We start from the raw sequence: 8,877 nt of genomic DNA on the forward strand, positions 1-8,877 counted from the left end.
CATAGAAACCCCATAGTCTCCATTAAATCCCTTCTTAAAATTTTTCTACATAGTTCCTAGCTGAGTGGGCTAACTTTTTGTCTGACCCATGTTTCCTCGAGACAAAACACCATGCTCATACCACACACACACCACAAAACAAAGAATGGGTAAAAAGGGCGCACACACACCTTTTCAGTTTATACCAAACCAGAATCAAAACCAAAATCAGAGTATCCAGAAATCCGAGCCAGGTCAAAACCAAAATCAAAGTATCAAACAATTCAAGTCAAGTCAAAAACAAAAACCAAAATATCAAGCAATTAATTCAAGTCAAAAACAAAAACCAAAGTGCTGGTACAGGCACGCCGTGGGTGATCAGGCCACGTTTCCACTCAAATGGAGTGGGCAAGTTCCAAAGACTAGTCTTACCAAGTTTCAGATGTCCGGACTTAAAGTGCCAGTTCCTTCCCGGTGTTCAGCCACTGTGTTGATCCTCTGCGGGGGCCTGCTATGTATTGCTCTGACGAGGCGTTCCACCGGGGCAAATGCCTACCTGGGAGTGCTCTCAGGATCCGCATCGCTCAAGCTGGCCAGAGTCCCCGAAGGGATGCTCTACAGGGCAGGCATAAACTGCCGAAGGGGCTGCCTCAACAGTCCGTTAATCACCTCACTTCCCAGTCAGGGAACCAAGAAATGTAGCAGGACGAGCCACAGACAAAACTCCTCAGACACCAGATTAAAGAAGGAAGAGGATTTTATTCGATCGGGAGCATCGGCAGACTCGCGTCTTAAGAGCCGAGCTCCTCAAGAAAGAAATACTTGGCCTTTTTAAAGGCTTACAACTTTAAGGGGTCCATGTGAAAGGGTCGTGATAAATCGAGCAAGTGTGGGAAATGTGACTGGGGCTACATGCATCAGCTAACAAAAGTTTTACAATGCTTTTTTCATACAGTGTCTGGAATTTACAGATAACACAAGTAGTTTAGGCCAGGAGTTGATGTTATTATTATTACTTTGTTTAACTCCTAGGGCCAGGTGGTGGTGCCAAGGTTGTCTGTCTATTTATCTTACTTTTGTTTCTCTCTCTCTTTTCTCCTGTCTTTGAACTAGGCAAGGTGGGGGGTGGAGGGCAGCAGGAGTAATAGTGGTCTCCTTCCTTAACACTCCAAAACAAAAACAAAAACAAATAAAACCATATCGAGGCCCTGTTGTGATTTAGAAAACTGGCAGAGCAAGATTTTCCAGGGTGTTGCTATGATTTCTCATTTTCACTATTTATAATAACGGAAAATATGCTCTCCTTAGTTTTCTTCTTGGAGAAAGTCTGACTTGTCAAAGACATGATTTTTTAGTCTAGTTTTCAAGGTTTAATTTCTTACCTTGGAAATCAATTAGTTTCTTTAAAACGTCGCAGTAAAATTGCTCCTCCAGACAGATGTCCATGGAGATTCTGTCCTGCTGCGTCCGCCTTTCACAGAAGTGAGGTTGTGCTTACACCAGTTTCAGAAGCATGTAGGCACGCTTTATTACAGTGGCAGGAGCGTCCCTGTTCAAGGCCTGACCCAGGTGTGGGCCCTGCAGCCAGCCCGGGGGTCCAATGGGTCCTCCTATGGAGCACAGGAAGAATCGTGGCAGGCCAGAGAGCTAGAGAAAAGGTGGCTTTTAAAAGGGAAGTGCCAGGTTACCAGGTACTGGGTACTTTCACATGAGGCAGTGAACTGACAGTTTCACATACTCAGGAGGGAGCTTCCCCCTGGACTCAATTCAAACAAGCCCAAGAACTGTCAGGCCCGCGGGCTGGCTGTCCCGCCCATAGAAAGGGGCAGCACTGCGCATGTCTGAAGGCGTGTGGCAGAGACGAGCAATAAGAAGGGCGGTGCCGAAAGGCGTGGCCTCTCACGGGGAAGAGGCGGGGAGATCCCAGCTACTGGAGGAAGCCGGTTCCAATGGCAACTCTGCTGAGGCGCCTCTGAGAGCCTCTTGGCTTTTATCTGGTCTGCAAGAAATCAAACTTTGGGCACAAGTCATGAAGCCGACAAGCTGGGGAGACACAGTGTCAGAATTACAAGGTGAAATCAGCCGCCCGGTCAAGCTATTTCCTCGCTGGCAGGAGAGGCCTGTGAACAGCCAAACTCCCCTTGGCACTGCGGAACCGCAGTGGACGCGTGGAGGCGCTCGGTAGAGGAGGAACATTTTGCTTGGGATGCGGGGAGCTGTAGTCTCTTATCCGCACCCAGTCTGTTAGTTGTAGGCCTGCAGGACTACAATCTCGGCACAAACCAGGATTGTAGGGCGGTGCGGATCCCAGGAGGGAGACACAGCGTGGTGCGCTCCTGCCCGGCATGCTGACTAGGGTAGTGTCTTACGTGCTTTCAGCTGTTAGTCGCAGGGCTGCAGGACTACAATCCCAGCATGCAACGGGAGTGGAGGTGGTGACCTTGAGGGAGGGCCTGTATGGTGCGCGTCCCGCCAGGCATGCTGGGAACAGTAGCATCTTAGCTGCTTCTGTCCGCTGGTCGCCGGGCTGCGGGACTACAATCTCCGCATGCAATGAGAGAGGATGGTGCGGATACGTTGAGGGGGGTACGGATACCTTGAGGAAGGTACGGATACCTTGAGGGAGGTACATCGGCGGTGCTCGCCTCGCCAGGCTTGCTAAGAGGAGTAGTGTCTTAGCTGCTTCCGGCCGTTGGTCAAGGGCTACCAGACTACAATCCCACCGTGCAACAGGAGTCTGGGTGGTGCGGTACCCTGAGGGAGGGGCAGCGCGATGTGCGCCTCGCCCGGCATGCTGGGAGGAACAGTTTTTAAACTGCTTCTGGCCCTTCGTGGCAGAACTGCGGAACTACAATCCCAGTATGCTATGGGAGTGGGGATGATACTGGTACCTTGAAGGAGGGGCAGCGCGGTGCGCTCCTGCCGGGCGTGCTGATAATAGTGTGTTAGCTGCTTCTGGCCATTGGTCGCAGAGCTGTGGGACTACAATCCAGCATGCGCAAAGTTCAGGGGTGTTGCGCAGCCCTGCAGCAAGGGGCAGGGCGGTGTTGACCTCTGTTTCCAAAGCCCTGCTAACCAGTAAATCTGTGCCACCCCTGGCCAAGGGGAGTGAGTCCAGAGAGAGACTTGAAGGGCAGGTCTGGGCTGGGCAGTGAGGAGAGTGTGATGCTGCAAAGTGCACCTCGCCTTTGCCATAATGGGTCGGGTCTCAGGCTCAGCCCACCTCCCTCCAGAGCATCAAGCCTCCTCCTGCCCGGGGGGCCTCCTGCTTTCCTAAGCTACTGTAGGCTTGAGGTCCCAGACGCTGTTCATTGTGCTGCTGCCCTCTGCTTTCTCCAGCCAGAGCGCCAGTTCACCCGCTTTTGGGAGAACTCCGCCGCCTGGCCTGCCCGCGGACAAGGTCACAGCTTTGCATGGGGGTGACATGGGCTGTGGCTTCCTGGAAATGTCACCCTCAGCAGCGCCTTTTACATGGATGTGAATTTTGAGACATGAGGGAGGGTAATTATTGGTTTACCCAGGAGATGCTAAGAGCAGAGGAGAAAACCCTGATTTCCAGGTATGTGTCCTGAACCAGGGACAGGCTGGCCAGACCCTGAGCCCCCAGTGCCGCCAGAGAGCAGCCTACTGCCCTGATTTATATGGAATTCCCTTCATGCTGCCGGGCCTTAGCGTCAGGGACAGCCCAGTCAGGTGAAGGTGGGGATGACTTCATGGGCTTCTGGAGATGAGTTCGTGGTCCTCGGAGGGCCAGCCCATCCCCCCTTGGAGAGGGTCTCTGTGTGGTCAGCTTTTCCACCCAGCCCATCTGGCCCTTACAGGGCTGCTCCCCATGGACCTGGGTTTGTAGAGTCCTCCAGGGCTTTGTGTGGCCCACTAGTTCTGATACTGAGGACACCCCTACAGGTCGTTAATTTTAGGGTGTGTGCAGACTGGGGCATGGGTGCTGTCAGGGTACCCCAGGCTCCTCCAGGGACAGCACCCCAATGTTCAACTTGGCTTGGGGCTCCCTGCCTTATGCCCTTACCCCAGGGCTGCTTGGCCTGGGCTTGAGCCCTGGTCCAGAACTCGGGAGAGGCCTTAACTGTCACCTGGCCCCGTTGCCACCTAATATAAGGGCCTGTATCCACAGTGGGTGAGACGCCCCTGGGCACTGGGCTCTTCAGTCATCCAGGGCCATGCATTCCATGGCATGAGTTCCCACATTCAGCTGAACTCTGTCTGGCTCTGGACTGGGGTCCCTCCTGTGCCCTTTCCCTGAATCCTCTCTGGGTCCGAGACACTGATCCTCTTCACTCTCTGGCTTAAGACTTGTTCTCCTGACCTCCTTGGAGGGGCGCTCAGGATTCAGGAGTCCCTGCTTCTCTCTGGGGCTGTCGGTACTCGCAGGTGTGGGTGTTGGCTTGCACTGAGAAGTCCAAACCCTTCAGTGCCCTTCAGGGGTCCTTTGAGAGCAGGAGTGATAGGGTATGGGGGAGTGCCTTAGAGGTGTCTTGCCCTCATCCCCTGCTCTGTCTCTGAGATGTGTCCAGTAAACCTGAAGTCAGCACCTCAGGAATGAAATAATGTCTTTTGCAGCAACTTGAATGAAGCTGGAGGCCATTATTCTACGTGAAATAACTCAGGAGTTAAAAATCAAATACCATATGTTCTCACTTATAAGTGGGAGCTAAGCCATGCGTATGCAAAGACATGCAGGGTGATGTAATGGACTTTGGAGACTCAGACATGAGGGTGGCAGGTGGATGAGGGATGAAAAAACTTGCTGTTGGGTACAATATATACTACTCAGGTGACAAGTACTCTAAAATCTCAGAATTCAACACTATATAATTCATTAATGTAACCAAAAACCACTTGTACCCAAATGATACTGACATTTTAAAAAATTAAAATTTTGTTTAAAATTATAATAAAAGTTTAAAAAAAAAAACAGGGTAAAGGTGTTAGTTTCTAGTACATTACATAGCAAGCCCCTTTTGCTTAGTACCACACTCAACTACTGGAGAAACAAAACCCTGAAAATTAAAGAAGAACCTGCACATAAATAATAATTCTGACAAGTTATTTATACACTGCCTACATGAATATTACAGATATGTGCTAAAGACAAAGATGTAAGTTAGATCGGGTCAACTTTATGCTTGATCATTTTATTTCCAATTCTTCTCTCTCAAAATACAGCAGTCATGGATTGCCATGGTGATTATTCCAAATGCAATGTGATCATATGGAACTAGTGACTTGTTCTAATTTCCCTTTCAGTTATAAAATAAGCCTGATGTTTCTAGCCACCAAAATCTCACCAACACCTACTACTTCAGTTTCAACTCTGGTTCCTCTTTCAAGACAGTCACTCAAGGTTGCAAATCACAGAAAGACAAGAATTTTTTCATTAACCAAAACATTAATAAAAAATTATACCCCTCGAGGCTGTGTAATTTGGCTTTTATTTAGTTTTTATTTAATTTATTGTCTATTTAGGTCCACAAAGCCTACAACTGCAACAATATATAGAGTTCATCATGACCTAATATTTATTGGATAGTAAAATTAATACATGTTAAGAGTAGATCTGGCTTCAGGTAATCAGGGCTGAAGTGATAGGTGCAGTGGTCAAAGACAAATGTCAATGAAACATACATCAATACTTTAAATGTCTCAGAATAAAGTCACATAGGAGAATAAATGAAAGAAAATAGAAAAGTTGTTAATTAGATTAAGAAGGAATTAAACCTGGTTTTAAAATAGAGAGATAAAGACATACAATATAAAAATACTGAAGAACAAGTAGCATAGGCAGAGGAGCACTAAAGGTATGACAGGAAAGAAATATATCTAAAAATATTAGTTTCTGAGTTAAGATTGTAAATGTAGAGACCTGACAGAGTTGCTCCTACACATTAACCAAACAAGCAAAAATGCTGGAGAAGCTACAAATGAATGTTCGGTTCTTCCTGAGCCCTTTAGAGAATTGAGGTCACAGGGGAAGACAACAAACTCAATATCAGGGCATGCAGGAGCCTGGCCACAGGCTTTCAAGTGCACCCTGAAGACCATTTGAACTGGTATAATTAAGCCAGAACATTTGAACTAGTTCCTGGTGGCTGTGTGTGGGTAGGTGAGGAGAATGAGAAACCCTGGAGTCTACAGACAGAGTTTATATTTTTGTGTATATTTTTTCTAGGAACCCTACAAGGCCTGTTAGAGAAGAAGGAGTAGAATCCCGAGAATGTTTTCCCCACAGTGCTGATGGGGAGAGACCACTATCCCATCTACTGCTACAACTCTGGAGACATAGCCCTCCCATCTCTTCTATAGAACACAAGGACCAATCTGCAGAGAAAGAGCATCCAAACCTGATCCAGTGGACACTGGGGAAAAATTCACCACAGCTGAGTGTGGAAAAACAAGGCCAGCACACACATCTCTGCACAGATACATCTCTAATAAAGAAATTAAAGTGTTAATTTACAGGGCACTGTTGCAGACCCACTTCAACTGGAAGCTAGGAATGTGGACAAGGAGCATCTGTACCACTGGGGGTGAGATAGGAATGTGCTTTTGTCCTAGCATTGCATCTACAGGAGGGGCAGGAAAACTCTTTGAAGGTCAGTAACCCCAGACCCCAATTAACAGTGCTAAATGTGAGGCTCCCTCAGAACATCAGAGATATCCTCACTCCCTCACCCTGCCACCAGGCTAAGAAGCATGGAGTAAAAAACAAAAACAAAACAGTGGAATATAGCTGGGCCAAGTGCAAGAGACCAAAGTATAATGAGAGGGATTTGAATTTTTTTTTTTTTTTTTGACAGAATCTCGCCCTGTTGCTCTGGCTGGAGTGCAGTGGCACGATCTCAGCTCACTGCACCCGTCACCTCCCGGGTTCAAGCGATTCTTTCACCTCAGTCTCCCAAGTAGCTGGTATTACAGGCACCCACCACCACACCCAGCTAAATTTTTTTGTATTTTTAATAGAGACTGGGTCCCTCTCTGGTGGTAAAATTGATGAGAATATGATACCTTTTATCATTAATCTAGTAAAATAAGACAGAAAGTATCATTTTCTGATATAGATTTATACTTCAATGTGTCAGGCAGACTGTAAAGCACTCTATCAGAATATTAATAAAATAATGCAACACTAAATGTTAAATATTATATACTTATATATGATTATTATTATATTGTCCAAAATAGCATATTCTCTATAGCATATTTTGCAGTAGGTTTGTAAATAGCTTCTTTCTCTCATGGCAATTTTTCTGATGTCTGATCAAGCCCATAGACTTTATAATCAGTCTTTGGTTCCTGGTCCATTTAATGGTGGTGTTTTCCCTAACATCCATAATTGTTCATATGCTTTGTGGCTCACAGTATTGAGAATATCCCAAGATATAAGTGAGGATAATGAAGATAAACTTGATCTGCATTATCTGCCTTCTGAGAGTGCTCAAGGGCTTTACCTTCAACCAAAGGGCAAGCTGGTTGCTACGTCTCATAGTGAGTGCTGAGTTTTGCATTTAGATTGGTAAGTGTATGCTGTATCAGACAGAAGCACATTCTTCTTTACACTCAGATTGACCTATGTGACTTTATGGGTTTTTCTTCTATTTTACTCAGGTATCACCAGGTTTTTAGATCTCATGATTACTTTATTTTGGAGTTGCCGGACTCAGCAAATAAAAATATAGGACACACAGTTAAATTTAATATTCAGAAAGAAAACAAATAACTTTTTAATATAGCCATAAAATAAACATTTGCATGTAATATTTCTATGCCCACCTATTATATATTATAAACATACACACACACACCCCCACACATCTTTTTACTTACCTGAATTTCATATTTAATGGTCTTGGACTTTTTTGGTTGACCTCAATCCATAAGAACTATAGTTCTCCCCAGTACAGTTTCAGCACCAATGACCAAGTCTCATCGGAGAAGGAGGCCACATGATGATCTAACAGATAGACTCTTTATTCAGAATGTGAGAGTCATTTACAGACTGGGGACATAAATTACAAATGATGAGCTGGATGTCTTTTAGGGTGAAAAAATGTTAAATTTCTAATCCATGTTACTTTTTCTATTATATTTATTCTTTCTGTTACATAACCTACAATACAGACAGAATAATAAAATAATTTTGATACATAGTTAATGAATAATTCCACATATATACATGATTTATATCCAAATATTGCTTTATTGTAGTGGTTTGTTAACATTATAATCTGGAGATCATTGAGCCTTTCTGTGAATATTCTCCTGGTGTTTTTCCTGAGTGCAACATGGCAACAGATTTTAACTGAGCTGAGGGTCCAAATGTGCATTGTTGAGAACTATCAATTGCTTGGTTCTGGGAGTTGAAATAAATATGTCCCTTTATTAGATTAAGTGCTTGAAGAAAAAGTAAATAAGATACTGCAATTTTTCCTTTAAAACTCATACGTATCAGGTATTCAAATTCTCCCGTATAAACTCATACATATCAGATATGCACTTTCTCCTTTATAAACTCATACATATCAGATGGGTTTAGAGCAATATTCTACCTCAGCCATGATTCTCTGAGTACAAGCCAAGAATACAAACTGTCACATGATCTGCATTGCCTTACATATTTATGCTTATGGGCCAGAGTAGTTTTAAGTGATTTTGAAAACAATTGAACACTCTTACATCTCAGAGGAGGAATACAGTGAGTAGAAAAGATTTTTTTCAGCATTTTACAGCTGAATTGTTCTACATCCAATATTACATTGATTTAATAAAATAATACTGCCAGCATCCAAAGAAGATAACTTGAGAACAATTTCTGAATTATTCAGTACAATTTCCTAATAATATTTTGATATGGAGATCTCTCAATGAACATATGAGAGAAAC

General features: G+C 44.8%; 1 long non-coding RNA gene across 1 annotated transcript; it reads left to right on the plus strand.

The window, feature by feature from the left end:
• Positions 1-1,299: 1,299 nt before the first annotated feature.
• LOC108523473 (uncharacterized) lies at positions 1,300-6,453 on the plus strand. Its single transcript, XR_001883818.1, has 2 exons — positions 1,300-2,585; positions 6,167-6,453. It is a non-coding gene; the product is annotated as an uncharacterized LOC108523473 (long non-coding RNA).
• The last annotated feature ends 2,424 nt before the right edge of the window (positions 6,454-8,877 follow it).

This window comes from Rhinopithecus bieti, unplaced genomic scaffold, assembly GCF_001698545.2.
Source record: "Rhinopithecus bieti isolate Rb0 unplaced genomic scaffold, ASM169854v2 scaffold_3340, whole genome shotgun sequence".
Lineage (NCBI taxonomy): Eukaryota > Metazoa > Chordata > Mammalia > Primates > Cercopithecidae > Rhinopithecus > Rhinopithecus bieti.